Source organism: Populus alba, chromosome 6, assembly GCF_005239225.2.
Source record: "Populus alba chromosome 6, ASM523922v2, whole genome shotgun sequence".
Classification (NCBI taxonomy): domain Eukaryota; kingdom Viridiplantae; phylum Streptophyta; class Magnoliopsida; order Malpighiales; family Salicaceae; genus Populus; species Populus alba.
Window position 1 is genome coordinate 3,815,789 of NC_133289.1, and position 16,858 is coordinate 3,832,646.

At 36.1% G+C, this 16,858-nt stretch overlaps 1 pseudogene; it reads left to right on the forward strand.

The window, feature by feature from the left end:
• The first annotated feature begins 1,472 nt into the window (after window positions 1-1,472).
• LOC118053143 (insulin-degrading enzyme-like 1, peroxisomal) lies at window positions 1,473-16,350 on the forward strand (annotated as a pseudogene).
• Window positions 16,351-16,858: the final 508 nt, after the last annotated feature.

Sequence of the window (16,858 nt, forward strand, 5' to 3'; positions counted from 1 at the left end):
GAAAAAAAAGGTAATGCGTATTGGATTCAAATCCCTGTAATTTCCATGCCAGCTCGAATTTTACAGATGCAATATCTCTGATGATTAATTTTACTGATACATTTCAACAAGTACCTAGATAAAGAACAGAGAGATTAACAAGTTTGGATTGAAGCTAAGTTTAGGATTATTTAGATAAAAAATTAAAAATGAATATGATACAGGATCATATATGCGATTAGCATTCGGGTTTAAATGAAAATCTGACATCTGGGAGGTATTTCCAGTAGCCATTCCTAGCTGAAGGAACCTCTGTAACAATTTTCAGATTCAATTTCAGTCTAACGTTATCAGTAAAATTTATAAAAACCTCTGAGTTGAGGATCACTATTCTTCTCAAGGAGAACAAGATAAAATGCAGTGACATCCCTCTGTGAGATCCCGACCAGCTGCTGGCTCCATGCATGATACAAAGCAACGGATTTCCATATCAAAGCAAGAAAGGGGAACAACACCTGACACGGTTTTGTCACTGCATGAATCATGGACAAATGAGTCCGATGATCACAACACATCGCAGTTTCACTAGATGAAGTGCAATGGAGGGTCCAAGATGGGCTATCCAAGCATTCTTTTGGTGGTACTCCAGCTGAGCTTAGGAAAGACTGCACCTCCAAGGGTTTTAATCGATTCCTTGATCTTCAATTCAAGGGAAAGAAGGGATCGGTGGAGGCTTCTCTGGTTCATCTTCAGATTCTTCTGACACTGTATAGTCTTCTTCGTCTAAGGGATTGTGGATTCTGTTCGGCAGGGCATCTTCATTTGAGATAGAAAGAGGAAGGAGAAAGGGATAGGATCATCAAGAAGGTACTAGAATAAAGATGAGAGAATCATCATCATCATATGCCACAGCAGCAATCTTCAAGGACAGATGAGAGAATCATCATCATCATCAGAGGGCTTAATTTAGGGCTCAGGTATTTGAATTCAACCAGAACTGTGAGAATATATGTGATGCCCACATATCACGTCAGTGTTGTGAAGAGATTGGATTAGATAAAAAGAATAGCCAAGATTTATGTATAGCAAGAAACTTCTTATGAAAGCGAAAACAAGAGATTCAAAGCTATTTAGACAGCATGGAAGCATTATGTTCATGTCCTTCTTCATCATTTGCCATAGACCCTAATCCTCCCAGAGTTAAACTCAAGCAACCAGCCATTAATAGCAAGCATTCACTAGCCAGATTATCACCACTTTAAAATATATTTTTAACATAAAGTAAAAATATATTTCTAAGTAAAAAATAACAGCAAGACTACCGAACAGCCTCCATCACCGTTGCAGACCTAAAGTCAACCAAAAAAATACATTTTTCTTAAAATGAATAGAAAACGAAAGAGAAAAGACCAAGACCAAAGAGAAGGACAATCTGGAGGGGTATTCTGTAGAATAAACCAAAGAGCAAGACCAAGACCAAGACCAACAAGTCTTGGTCCCAGTATTCTGTAGAATAAACCTCAGAGAAAGACCAAGACCAACAAGTCTCTGGTCCCAGTATTCTGTAGAATAAACCTCAGAGAAAGACCAAGACCAACAAGTCTTTCGCATCATCTTTCTCTCTGAAAAAACACAGGAGTAATCAACAAGAAAGAAAGGAACAAAACGACGGCGGTAGGCAAATAAGAAGCGGAGGAGATGGAGATAGTGAAGGCAAGGACTGATAAGCGAGAATACAAGAGAATTGTTCTTCCAAATGCTCTCCAAGTCCTTCTCATTAGCGATCCCGACACCGATAAGGCAATTTCAATTCCTAAATTTTTGCAATTTCAATTCAATTCTGGCGCTTTAATCACTGATGTAAGTCCATTCTAACCATTTATTTTTCGTTACTTTTTAGTGTGCGGCTTCTATGAATGTTAGTGTTGGTTCTTTCAGCGATCCTGATGGTCTTGAAGGACTCGCTCATTTTCTTGGTAGCCTTTTCTTTTTTCTTTTTTCTTTTTGTGGTTTTCTTGAAGGTTTTTTATTTTATTTTTTTGGTTTGTGGTATTGGCAGAGCATATGCTGTTTTATGCAAGTGAGAAATATCCACTAGAGGACAGTTACTCTAAGTACATTATTGAGGTGATTAATTATTTAACTATCATTTAAATTGCTTACTTAAGAAAGAAAGAAAGCTCCTTTCATTTCCTGTTAAAACCTTTATATTTATTCTATGTGGTTCGGGAAGGTTGAATTGTAATTTTGGTGAGAATTTATGTGTTACTAAACGATGTTTTCTATGTATTTTGTTGTCTACTTGATGCGTAGCATGGGGGCAGTACCAATGCTTATACGGCGTCGGACCACACCAACTATCATTTTGATGTTAACAGTGATTGTTTTGAAGATGCTCTGGACAGGTATAAAATGCACGCTTTCTTATTTTTATAATCTGTAATGATAGATAGCTTGTTGGTTTTGTCAGTTATCTTATAAAGTTTGTGACCTGGTTCTTTGAATGTGATTTACTGTTCAGATTTGCACAGTTCTTTATCAAACCGTTGATGTCAGCGGATGCAACCATCAGGGAAATTAAGGCTGTTGATTCTGGTTAGCTGCTGTGCTTAGACTTTCTTTCTTTTTTAGGTTTCTCAAAGCTGGATTGATGCTGAGTTTCTATTCGGCATTAGTGTTGGTAATTACTTTGGTGTTTGTGTCTTCTTGTACAGAAATCAGAAGAACTTACTGTCTGATGGTTGGAGAATAAACCAGGTATCATTCAAACGCACTTGCTCACCCTATCCGGTAGACTGTTGGTTTCTTTTGTTAATCTTTTCTTTTCAGCCTTTTGGTTGTCTTGTATTTGCAAGTTTTAGTTGATATGTTGTTTGCAAATTCCAAATGATGAGGAATCCTACAGGTATCTAGGTTTTCTTTTTCCTTTTCACTTTGAAACCACCTAGACTAACAAGAGGCCAATTTAACCTTCCAAATTAACTATAAGTAAATGTCACAGATCACCTGCTGTTTTGTCTTAGTCACTCAAAACAGGTATTCCATTGGGTAGTTCTATGCTTTTGCATGATATTGCACATTTGATTCTGCTCTATTTGAAGGTGCAAAATTAGCATGCATGAATATACTTGGTCACACACCTTAAGAAATAGTGATGCACAGTTCCTTCTTTGTAAATATTGCATTTCACATGTTTGCAAACCATGCTGCTTGTCATCAATCACAGCTTCGTAGTGATTATGCAATTAATAGTATTCACAACTGTTTTTTCTCTCTTTCATTGCAGCTTCAGAAAACATTTAAGTGAGGAAGGCCACCCATACCATAAATTCAGTACAGGTTAGCTGCATATGTCGATGTATATTTATGTGTGGTTGTATGCATGTGTGTATGAGCTGGTATGTTATTTGTAGAACACAGTAAATCAGGCATGAAGCAAGTCATGCATGCTTGTTGATTTTCAGCAAAACATCCATACGCCCTATGCACTGTGTAAAGTTTAATTACTAATATTTTTCTACAACATTATGTTTTTAATCTAATGATAATTTCTTAGGGGAGAATGCCTTTACTGGGTTCCCTTAACTTCTAAAGGAATCATATTTACAACTACAATGATGTTTCATATTGAGGAAGATCAAAATTTATATTCTTTCCTGAGTTGTGTCTATCATTTGTTCAATTCATAGGGAATTGGGACACTTTGGAAGTTCAGCCAAAAGAAAAGGGACTGGATACAAGACTTGAGCTTATAAAGCTCTATGAAAAAATTATTTGCCAACCTGATGAACTTGGTAATATATGCAAAGGTTAGTAAATAAGCTTCCTTCAACATTAATTATCTCTTGATTTCATTATTTACGAACAATTACAACTATCAATTTCTTTGCTGTGGAAATCTTCAGAAAAGCCTTGATAAAATACAAAGCCTTGTCGAGGACAAGTTCCAGGAAATTCGAAATAATGATAAGAGCTGTTTCTCTTTTCCTGGTCAGCCTTGCTCCTCGGAACATTTACAGGCATTCGCCAAGTTCTGCTGCATTTCTGATACTTTGCTTGCTTCATACTTTTTAGAGAATGTTAAACTTTTGTGAAAGACAGTTATGTGTGGCTGAAGATATTAAACTTTTGAGAAGAATGTTTAATATTACAGCTTTATTCTGGTGTTTGTTTTAGATACTTGTTAGATACTGTCCCCATAAAACAAGGTCACAAATTGAGAATTGTTTGGCCAATAACTCCGGGCATTCTTCACTACAAGGAAGGACCATGCAGGTATCTTGGCCACCTGATTGGCCATGGAGGAGAAGGATCTTTGTTTTATGTCTTGAAAACCTTAGGTGGGTTTACCCCGCATGCTTAACAATTCTATCTTTAATATTTTTTTTAATTCTACTTTATTAGATATACACATAGATGGCTTGCTTTTGCTTGGCAGTCCGCTTCTCATGTTCAGTTGAACTCTGTGTGCATTCACTGTTGTGCATGTGCATTCTTGTGCCTGTAGTTACCTGTTTTTTATTTATGATGCTGGCTTCTCTCTTTTTCTCCTTTGAAAAGCAGACTTACTTAAGATTTGGTTACTTTAAAAAAATGCAGGATGGGCCACTAAGTTTATTGCGTGGTGAAGGAGATGGGACAACAGAGTTCTCTTTCTTCACTGTAGTAATTTAAATCTTACTGATGCCGGCCATGGTTAGTTCCCTTTAGTTTTAATCTCAGTTTGTGCTCTTGGACAATCTAGCTTTAACAGAGTTGCAAAGCTTAGCTTATCTTATTTTTTATTTGGGCAGAATTATAACTGGGATTAAATCTGTTATCTAAACTATGCCTTTTTGTTGTCGGATTGCAGAGCACATGCAAGATGTTTGTTGGACTGTTTATTCACAATACATTCACCTCTTGCAGCAAGTCTGGTGTTTGCAAATGGATAATTTGATGAGGTATGGAAATGCATATATAATTATGTATTACCATTTTTGTTATATTACTGACAAACAGGGGAATGGTAATGTGCATCACACACGCTTCTTGCCATGCTCATATGCAACTCTAACCACATAGACGCATGTTTAGAGAAATTTGATAGGTGTTTACCATGTTAGTTTGAGAAAAGAGAGAAATGAAATGTCATTATTGTCTGGTGATTAGGCAAGAGAGCCAGGTGAAAGAGAATGCTAGCTAGTTAAGGAGAAAGATTATGCTGGTGATTAGGCAAACCAGCATATAATGAATTCTTCTGCAGTTGATTTCCAATTTTTAATGTTGCAAGAGATGAACTTGGACCAATTGGCATTCTGTTAATTGACATTCTCATGCTGTGGAACATAGGGTTCCGTTACAAACTTTAAGTTCTAGTTGAAATTATGGGTATATCAATTGGCCCATACAAGTTTGAGCAAAAAAAGTTCATTTGAACTGAAGAAGCTTGAGGAGACGTAAGTTTTTGACCTTTTCTACCATGCATCTTGACATTTTCATGCTTCTATCCTTTTATTTAATGGGTTTTCTAAGTTTTAATTTTTGTTTTGGAGGCGTATTTGCATCTCCCTGTCAAGTTTAGATTATTTATTTATTATCTCTTGCGTTCAGTATTGAAGTTTCTCTTTCTAATCTAAATTCAAGATGCTGAAATATTTTTTATCTTTTTATGAAGCTTGCAGCTGTTTGTGAGACACTCATTCCACTATCAAGACAAAACCCCTCCAAGTAGTTAATAAGTTGTCGAGGATTGCATCCAATATGCAGGTTAGTTATGGATTTGAAAGGAAAAAAATTGTGCACTTCTCTGGAATTTCTACATCTTGCCAATTTGGTTGTTGTTTTTATATAAGATACTCTACACCATTATGTTGTGTTGTATAACTTTTGTGAGAATTGCTCTTACTAAACAATGTAGCCAAATTTAAAAACATCTATGCCCCCTCTACAAACAACAATAACAACGAGCATTTTGTTTTCATTATACACTTCTTCATTAGAAGCAATACCAGTTTTACAAGTGCTTCATCTTCTAACTTACGAGTTGCGATTTTTTTTTTAATTTGATGATGCTGTGGCCTCATGTGAAAATAATCTGAAAGCCTTGACTCTTTCAATTTAGGGTCAGAAGAAGGAAAAATGGTTTGTGATTAAGTTTTCTTTTTAACAATGAGCATTTTGTTTTTCAACACACAATTCATTCTTTCCTTCAGAAGCAATACCAGTTTTTTACAAGTGCTTCATCTTCTAACTTATGAGTTGCAGATTTTTTTTTAATTTGATTGATGCTGTGGCCTCAATGTGAAAATAATCTGAAAGCCTTGACCTTTCAATTTAGGGTCATGAAGAAGGAAAAATGGTTTGTGATTAAGTTTTTTTTTTTTAAAATAAAAACTGAAAAGGAGGTGAAATAATATAATTAGAAGGAGTGCTCTAAAATTTGGGGATGATTTGCTGAAGATAGATTTTTAAAGGTTGCTAGAAAGGCTAAGAAGTTTGTTTCCTATAGGATTTACTGTAGAGTAATTTGATGGCAGAAAATGATTTTGACAGATAATACAAGAGAAGACTTCTGAAATGTTTTCTGTATTTTTCACTAAGAGAGTTACAATATATGAATATACACTCATCAAGAAGTATCAAATCCTTAATTCTAGGATCTAATAAACATAATCAGATACTTTAATACTAGGCTTAGACAATATTGAGATCTTAGTAGAGAGAATCAAGGAAATATATGACAAAGCCCTAATCAAAAGAAGAAAATTAAACAAAGAAAAACAAAAAAAAGGAAAGAAAAAAAAATATAGTGAGCAACCTATGGAAAGAAATAGAATTAAGAAAAAGGAGAATATAACTGACAGCACTGACAGCTATTAAAGAAATGAAATAAAGGAGAATTACATTGACATCCCCCGTCAAATTGATGCGGGTAGATCGAACAACATCATTTGCGACTGAGAAACTGATGTCGTTGCGTGTCAAGGCTGCTTTGTAAAGGCATCAGCTATTTGAAGAGCAGTAATTGACATGAGGAAGAGTGATAACACCTCGAGTTAAAGGCTTTCCGATATAATGACAGTTCCAACCTCTTATGTGCTTGGTGCGTTCATGGTAGACCGGATTCGCGAGGGCTATTTTGAAGATAGCACTAGTATTATCATATGAAGTGGGAGTAGGAGCAGTTTGGGAAACCCAAGTTCAGAAAAATAAAGACCAACGTAACCACACAATTTCAGAACAAGCTGCATGACATGACGCGATACTCAGCCTCTGTAGAAGATTTAGAGACACAATCCTGCTTCGTTACACTTCCAAGAGATCAAGCATCTCCAAGAAAAAATGCACCAGCCGTAATCAGACTTGTCTAGTATCCGGGCAGCTCAGCCCAATCTGCATCACTATAAGAAGTCAAGGTAAGAGTAAGAATGTTGATTTAAGAACAAAACCATGATCTCTAGAGTGAACTTCCAGCCCCAAAAAATATGTGAGATGTCCAAGATCTTTCATTTGAAATTTACCTATGCAAATATGTTTGAAGCTCAGTGATCAACCCAATGTCAGATTTCCAGTGAGGATTAATATCATCAACGATAAGCCAGAATGAGAAATACCATACAAGTGGTGTCTTGTAAAAAGAAAAGTGATGAATCATATTGACTTGGGTGAAGGAGAAGGTTCTGCGAAGAGTAATTGCTGAAAAGCTTCTCAAAACCAGGCTCTAGGTGGCCTGTTTCAACCCATACAGAAGAGCGTTTGAGTTTGCAAACTCGCATTAGAAAGCCTTTGTGGACATACCAGGTGGAAGTGTCATATAAATCTCTTCCTTAAGATCCCCATGAAGAAGGCATTGGTTACATCCATCTGATATAAGGGACAGCATTAGAGGCTGCGATAGCAAGAGTGTTCTTACCGTAGTCATCTTAGCAACGGGTGCGAATGTTTCTTCATAGTCGAAGCCATATTGTTGTTTATTTGCCAAGAGCAACCAATCGAGCTTTATATCTATTCCAAAGATCCATCAGACTTGATTGTTTTCAACAGTATAACCCACTTGCTACCAATGAGCTTGAAATGTGAAGGACAAGAAATAATGTCCCAAGTAATGATTGACCATAAGTCGTTAAGTTCTGGCCTCCATTGCTTTGTTTCCAGCACTCATGTGTTGCTAGCCTGTTTTGTCTTTAAAACAAGTGGGAATGGAAATAGAAGATAGAGTAGTAGACATAGCCACAGGAGTTTGAAAAAACCATACCTTTCAGGAGGTTTTTGTGAGGTCTAGAGCTTCTACAAAGAGGAGGGGATCATAAAGAAAGGGCAGAACAGGATCAGATGCCTTACTGCAGAAGATGTGAAGGAACCTCAGTGAGACCTGGAGAGGAGCAGAAGCAGAGTGCGCCGATGATAAACATAACCAGGTTTAAACCTTTGTACCTGGTGTTGGCGATGTAGAAAAAAGATGGGGTAAAACAGATAGAGAAGGAAGTACTGAAGGCTGTTGGTGCAAAAGAAAGGCTGATTTTCAAAAAAATATGACATTCCTAGAGACACGAGTTTCGACGTGCATGTGGATCATACAAAGAAATCCTTTTTGGTGACAGCATAGCCTAAGAAAGCACACTTGACAGATTGGGGCAGTTAAGTTTATTTTCTCTCATGTGCAGGAAGGTGAACAAAACAAACACATCCAAAATATGAAGAGTTAGAATTTAGCACTTTGGCTGCATGTCCAAACAAACGAACATAGGGAGAATCATTGTTCAAGTGGGGAGATATGGTAATCGATTAATTTAAATAAAACTAGCAGTAACACAAAGCTTCACACCAAAAATGAGAAGGAACACATGACTTCAAGGAGAAGAGTTCGAACAACATCTAAGAAGATGATCGGTTCTTTCTTTCAGCCACACCGTTTGTTGTGGGGGTGAAAGACAAGAACGTTGTGATTTGATCCATGACTTTGAAGACGAAAAATTGAAATGCATTTGACATATATTCACCACCTGAATTCAGATTGCAGAATTTTTGATTTTGGCAGAAAATTGTGTCTCAACTAGGCCAGAAAGACTTTAAAACACATTGAGAAGACCTCACTTTTCTAGATCGAAGAAAATATACCCAAGTAAAACGATGAAATCATCCATAAATGTAACAAAAATATCTGTAATGTTCATGAGAAATAACAAGTGCAATACCCCAAACATCAGTATGCACGATTTCAAAAGGTTTGGTGGTGCTGGTTTTATGCAATGGAAAAGGAAGTGTTTTGCTTTTACCAAGTTTGCAAGATGACAATCAACAATATCAATTATTAGAAGAAGTCGAATTTTTTATTTCCTAGTAAACCAGATTTAAACAAGAACTCGAAGTACAATGAGAATTAGGATGTCCTAAACGTCTATGCACACCTATAAATCATTCAACATTGAACAACAATTACATCGCAACATAATTTGACATAGGAGAGGGAGATAAAAGCAAGGGAAACAGACGTGTCCACTTTAGGTCCCTTCGCGATTCATCTTCCCGGACACTTGATCCTGCACAAAACAACCAGATTTTTGGAAAAAAAATACGAACATCACAATTGTTGTCAACTAATTGGCCAACAAATAATAAGATTAGTGGACAGTCTTAGGGGACACAAAGTACAATATCAAAAAGAGCTGAAATATCACCAACAGCTTGTGATAGACAACGGGGTTACCTCCATCGCAGTTACGAATATGAAGATTGCCTTTATATTTTTGATGACATTATTTAAAGGTAAGGCATATGTTGGTCATGTGATTGGAGCAGCAGAATCAAGAATTTACCAAGGCTTGTAGGAAACGAATTTCGGCTTACCTTGGAAAGGCCCCTAAAGCAGAAAGGGACATAAACTATCATTTTGTTGGACCATTTCAGGGGTGATTAGAGGACTGACCAGGACTAGGAGTATTTGAGGAACCAACCGAGACATTATAGGCAGTTTCAGATTTCTTTGGAGGCCGGATGGAGCAGTCTTTGATGATATTGCCCAGTTTTCTTACAATAGTTGCAGAATTTTTTAGTACAAGTAGTGCGGCAATGTGCCCAAATCCTTTGCAGCTATAGCACTGGATATTTGACATATTTCTTCCTCCTTTAGACCTCCCTTGAGCAGTGTATGCAACAGGAATTGGAGTAGAATTTTGAGCTTTCTGCTCCAATACAGCTTGTGTAATGATCCGTTGTTCTTCCCTGAGAAGCTCTCCTACACAAATATCCAAGAAAGGAACTGGTTCTCTATTCATCAGGTTGGACCTGATTGCTTCAAATTCCGCTCTTAACTTCATTAAAAACTAATCACGCTTGCTCGTCTCATGCACACTTTGAATAGCAATAAGTCCTTCAAGAGGTACACTTTATACACAATGTCTGTGTACTCAACCCAAAGATTTACAAAGGAAGAATAAAACTCTTGTATTGACATACTACCTTGACTGAGTTGACCCAACTCGAGTTCCAATTGGAACCTTCGTGCTATATTGCTTTGGTTGTAAACTTTCTTCAGGTAATCCCACATTTCTTTAGAGGATTTGTAAGGCTTGAGATTGAGAAGCATGGAGTGTTCCATACTTCCAAGAATCCAAGACATAATCTGAGCATCCTTCACCTCCCATTTCACATATTTCTCCTTTTCCTGCTCACTATCAGGTGCAGGAATTGTCCCAGCAATATGACCCCATAATTCCTTTCCCTTGACAAAAAATCTGAAACTGAAAAGCCCAGGCAGAATAGTTCTTTCCAGTAAAATCGAACAAGAAAATGTTCAGATCGTTCTAGAGACATGATTTAACTAGAAACAAGAACCAAAAGATCAAGTCCAAGAAAAAAAAAGAATAGAAGAACCAGACAAGGAACTAGACACAAGATGAATTAATTTCAGAAATTTTTGGCTCTGATACCATGACAAGATAATACAAGAGAAATTCTGAAATGTTTTCTGTATTTTTCACTAAGAGAGAGTTACAATATATATATACATCAAGAAGTATCAAATCCCTTAATTCTAGGATCTAATAAACATAATCAGATACTTTAATACTAGGCCTAGACAATAATTGAGATCTTTAGAGAGAATCAAGGGATATACAGCTATAACAGAAATTAAACAAAGAAAGAAGAATATTAGTGACAAGCTATGAAAGAAATAGAATAAGAAAAAGGAGAATATACTGACAGCACTGACAGCTATTAAAGAAATGAAGTAAAGGAGAATATATTGACAGATTTTACTTTTGCTAAACTGTAATAGTAAAGTTGAAGTGAGTTTTTGATGTGTCGGGGTTCAAAGTTGTGAATAGTTAAACATTGGAGATTGTTTGAGAGCTTTGTTTCTCTTTACTTTTAAACAGCTTTAAAATATATTCAGGTAAATGCATGCATGCATATAATATAGATATGTGCACATATGTATGTATATGCTTATTTGCATGCTGTATGTATTCTCAAAGCTTGTGACTGAGGACATGTTAGCTAACATATTTTTAGAATAATGGTCTTTAAATGGTTGTTTGGTTTCTTTTTATCAGCTATATCCTCAAAAAGATTGGTTAGTGGGATCCTCCTTGGCTTCTAATTTCAGTCCAAGCATAATTCAGACGGTACTTAATCAACTTTCTCCAGACAATGTTCGGTGAGTTAATTAGAGCTCAAAAGAGCTGTAAACTTTTGCCAAAACAAATGAGAAGCAAACATTTTTTGCCCCTTATTCTGTTTTTTTTGGTTTATGACAATGAAATGGATTTTATTAGTAAGGCATGAAACCAGAATTAGATCAGGAGAATTATGCCAACCACCAAAAAATATAAAGCAAGAAACAAAGAAAAATCATGTTAGAGGGGCTTTCTAATCCTGTTGAACCAGAACTGAGTTGCTTTCGTGTTACCTTACTTTCAAGGGGATTGATAATCGTAAATGATGCTAGATTCCAATTAAATAATAATAGAAATGCAGTGAAATTGATGTATTTTAGAACCGTTTATGCTTAAGGGGAATGTCTCAAAATGGAAGAAATATGGCCGTTCGTTGTAGAAAGATGATATGACTTTCAATTGCCTTTTTTTTTTTAATGATTGGATCGGCATTACAATCACCTTGCATGTATTCTCAAGATAGTAGTTGTAATCTGCCTTTCCATGGTAAAGGAAAACTAGTAATTGGCGAACTTTTTACAGACTTTGTTTCTTTTCCTCATCCAGAATTTTGTTTGTTGTGCTCTATACATGTCTCAATTTGTTTGTACAAATTTTCAATCAGTTATCTCCTGGGAATCGAAGAAAATTTCTTAATTACCTCCTTTTATTCTGCAGAATCTTTTGGGAATCGAAGAAATTTGAAGGGCAAACTGCAATGACCGAGCCATGGTACAAAACTGCATACAGTGTTGAGAAAATCACTGGCTCCATGATCCAGGTCTGTTGTTGGTTGTTACTTTTTAGATTATCCAGTCAATGGTGTTAATAAATGCAAATCTTTTTGGACTTCCATTGCAATTTATTTTGCTTTACTGTTTGTTGTCATCAAACTATAAGCAGCTTTCATTTCATGATTAGAATCTCTTGTAAAGGTACAAAACCTGATATTTTTCAAGTTTTTGTCTGATTGCAGGAATGGATGCTATTTGCTCCTAATAAAGATTTGCATCTGCCAGCGCCTAATGTATTCATACCTACTGACTTATCACTTAAGGATGCACAAGAGAAGGTTTGATGGAATTCTATTATCTATTACATGATCATCATTTTTTTGTATGTTATTTACTGATGTGACTGACCTTTGTAGCAGGTCAAATTCCCAGTTTCTCTTAAGAAAGTCATCCTCTTCATCACTATGGTACAAGCCTGACACGATGTTCTCTACTCCTAAAGCTTATGTTTAAGATAGATTTCAACTGCCCCTTTGCTAGCAGCTCTCCTGAGACTGAAGTTCTTACTGACATTTTTGCGCGGTTGTTGATGGATGACCTGAATGATTATGGTACACGAACTAAATTTGGATTTATTTTAGTGAAGATAAAATTTAATCCCTCACTTTTTTTATTTATTTCCTTTTCTTCCTTCAAGTTCCAGTTTCTCTTATTTGATGAAGCAGTGTGGCATATGAATATATAATTCACATTGAAATCCTCATCTTGATAAATTAAACTTTATTTGATATACTGGCATATTGATAAATCTCCACTCTGCATCTTACAACAGTTTCATATGTTTTTGTATGTTTCAGCTTATTATGCACGGGTTGCTGGTCTATATTATGGCATAAGCAACACAGATAGTGGTTTTCAGGTAGTAGCCTATTTGCATATTATATGTTAATATGATTTCTCTTCTGTCCCCTCTCTCACACAACCTACTTTTGTTTTGTTTTTTTTTTGCAGGTCACTGTTGTTGGTTACAACCACAAACTGAGGATCTTGTTGGAAACTGTTATTGAAAAAAATTTCAAATTTTAAAGTGAAGCCCGACAGATTTTCTGTGATCAAGGTAATGCAAGGAAGAGTTCATACAGGGTTTGAACTTCCTGTATCTCCAAGTATTTATACTCAAAAGGATACATATATAGATATATTGATCAGTCATGTATACCAAATAATGCCTCTATTTGATTATGAAAATCACCATGAACATCTTTTATGATTCTTCTGAAGCCCAATCAAAGTGGTGGAGCTTGTGTCACGTGTTTCCCTGGCTAACCTGACTTTATTTTCATGTCATTTTGGCAAGTGCAATTTTGATAATTAGAACAAGGGAAGGACAGATATGAGCCAAGCCCTGTACATGATGTTAAGAAGGTTGGGAATAACTTTTGAAAAATTCTTGTGGAATATGGCCAAGAGAAGGCCTCTTTTAGAGACCACTGAATTATTTCTTCCTTTCTTTACCTTTCTTGTTTAATTTTGTTATTGTTTCTTTTCTTTAGGATTCCTGTCTAGGTTACTCTTACAGGTTGCATAGGGAAGAACATTTGAGCAGTGCATTTTTTTACTGATTATCATTGATAGACACCTTGTATTTTTTCCAGGAAATGGTGACAAAGGAGTATGGAAATTTGAAGTCCCAGCAGCCCTATCAGCAGGCTATGTACTATTGTTCTCTCTTACTACACGATCAAACATGGCCTTGGATGGAAGAACTTGAAATACTTCCTCATCTTCAGGCTGAAGATCTTGCTAAGTTTATTCCATTGATGCTTTCAAGAGCCTTCTTAGAGTGCTATATAGCAGGTTTCAACTGCCTGTCTTGTATTTCTATAATCATATGGCTATCTCGTCTTGAATTTAAGTATCATTAGTAATTATTCCATTCATTCAGGTAATATTGAACGCAGCGAGCAGAGTCAATGATTCTGCATATTGAAGATGTTTTTAATGCGGGTCCAGACCCTATATGCCAACCCTTATTCCCGTCCCAGCATTTAACAAGTAGAGTTATCAAGCTTGAAAGGGGCATCAATTATTTGTATCCAATTGAAGGCTTGAATCCAGATGATGAGAATTCTGCTCTGGTGCATTACATACAGGTAACTGTATTTGCTTGTGAGAAATGGTTTTTTCTGAGTCAATGTGGCTGCTTTTGCAGTTCCGTAGTTTTTGAGTTGTTGAAGATATAATTTTAAGTCAAGAAGTACATGATTTCAACTTTAAGATGTTAGCATCACTAATGAAACATAGTAGCATATAAATAAATTTAAATAATGCATTTCTTGTCGTTTCTGGTAATTGACTGGATTGAATAAATTATTTCAAGTGAATTTTGATTTCTAATTGACAGAATCATTCAATTGTGCAGGTTCATCGAGATGATTTTACATTGAATGTGAAACTTCAACTTTTTGCTTTAACTGCAAAGCAGCCAGCTTTCCACCAGCTTAGATCTGTTGAGCAACTTGGGTACATTACTGTTCTCATGCAGAGGTATCCAGAATTTTCTCTCTAAATTTTGTCCCCAATATGGATTTTTCTCTAGGCCTTACCATTTCTTTCAATGTAGAAATGACTCTGGTATTCGTGGAGTGCAGTTTATCATTCAATCTACAGTGAAGGTATTTAGCATTTCTTTTGTGTGTCTCTTGTTGTCATGTAGCCTTGTGTTATTGCACTCTTAATTAATCCTGGTAATCTTGCTAGGGTCCCGGACAAATTGATTTGAGAGTTGAGGCATTCCTCAAGATGTTTGAAACTAAACTTTATGAGATGACCAATGATGAATTCAAGGTGAGGTTCTATCCCTATCATAATTGATTGATATTTTCTTGCACATCTTTTTTTGGGAGGAAGATGGAGTAATCTTCAAAATACGGGCTTAAGTTGCGCATGGTTAATCTTTCTTCAAATGCTTACCTTCTTCTCTGTAAATTTTCTACCAGCACCTTTTTTTCCCAGATACAATGAGATATAGCTAGCCGCAAATTGCATGCGTAAACAAAAGATTAATTCCTCGCTACCAATTGACAAATCCTTTTGCTATCTAATTTTCCGTAGGAGCTGCACAATGTTTGAACAGTGTAACTTCAATGATAAGGAAATGTAGAGCTAGCCGCAAATTGCATGCCTAAACAAAAGATTAATTCCTCGCTACCAATTAACAAGTCCTTTGGCTATCTAATTTTCTGTAGGAGCTGCACAATTTTTGAACAATATAACTTCAATGATAAGGAAATCTAGTTGTTCCTAGACAATCCACATCTCAATTCATTATTGTGAACAGTTTTGGCCATTCAGATGAGAGCGAATGAGGCATATATTAGCTGCTTGTTTATTTTGTTATCTAATTTTATTTTGTTGTTGCCTCAATTTGTTTTTGAGGTTTGGTGCTTGCAAGTGAGCTATTTTTGACAAACGAGTCTTGCGATCCATTTCCGTTCACAAGGATTTAATTTCAAACTGCAGAGTAACGTGAATGCTTTGATAGATATGAAACTTGAGAAGCACAAGAATTTAAGAGAAGAATCTGCATTTTTCTGGCGAGAGATTTCTGATGGGACCCTGAAGTTTTGATAGGCAAGAATGCGAGGTATGAATCTCATATTTCTGCAGATGTTTATTATTGGCCCCTGCAAAATGGCCGCGAAAAAAATCTATAAATTGTTTTTTTTTTTTTTTCAAATGTTCTGAACTTCTAATCCATGTTGTTACAACAGGTGGCCGCATTAAAACAACTCACACAACAGGACTTGATAGATTTCTTTGATGAACATGTAAAAGTCGGTGCACCTCGGAAGAGGACATTAAGCGTGCGGGTTTACGGGAAACTCCATTCATGTGAGTACCCATCAGACAAAAGCCAACAGCTTGCGCCCAACGCAGTTCAAATAGAAGATATTTTCAGTTTCAGAAGATCACAGCCTCTTTATGGTTCTTTTTAAAGGAGGCTATGGTCACATGAAGCTGTAGGGTTGGGATATAAAAGCAATGGAGGTTTCCCCTTTTCAGCTGTGTACAATCTGGTTGAAGAAAACTGAAACCTGCAGCGAAGCAAGCAAATGGTAGTCGTAGCTGAAGCCGAAGTTATAGCAATAAAACAAGAAGTATTGTCCAAAGTGATTCTCATGGCTCTGAGCAATATTTCGTGATTGGCACTGTTTCTCGTTGCATTGCAACTTCTATGAACTATTTTTTGTATGTGTTGCTTGTATCTCAAAGTTGCTGAAAGCAGCACTTGTTGAAAGTGTCAGGTAAATGCTTTCATAATACTTTGACTGCATATCCCAATCTTAAAGACCGATAAATGTTTGCCTAGCTACTGGATGCAATACATTAAAATACAAAACTAGATATCATGTGTGCTTTTCATAATTTTCCATTTTAATCTCATGAAGGCTACCAACCTGGGTTTCTTCTGTCAATTTGATCATTCAATCTGGTTAACTATAA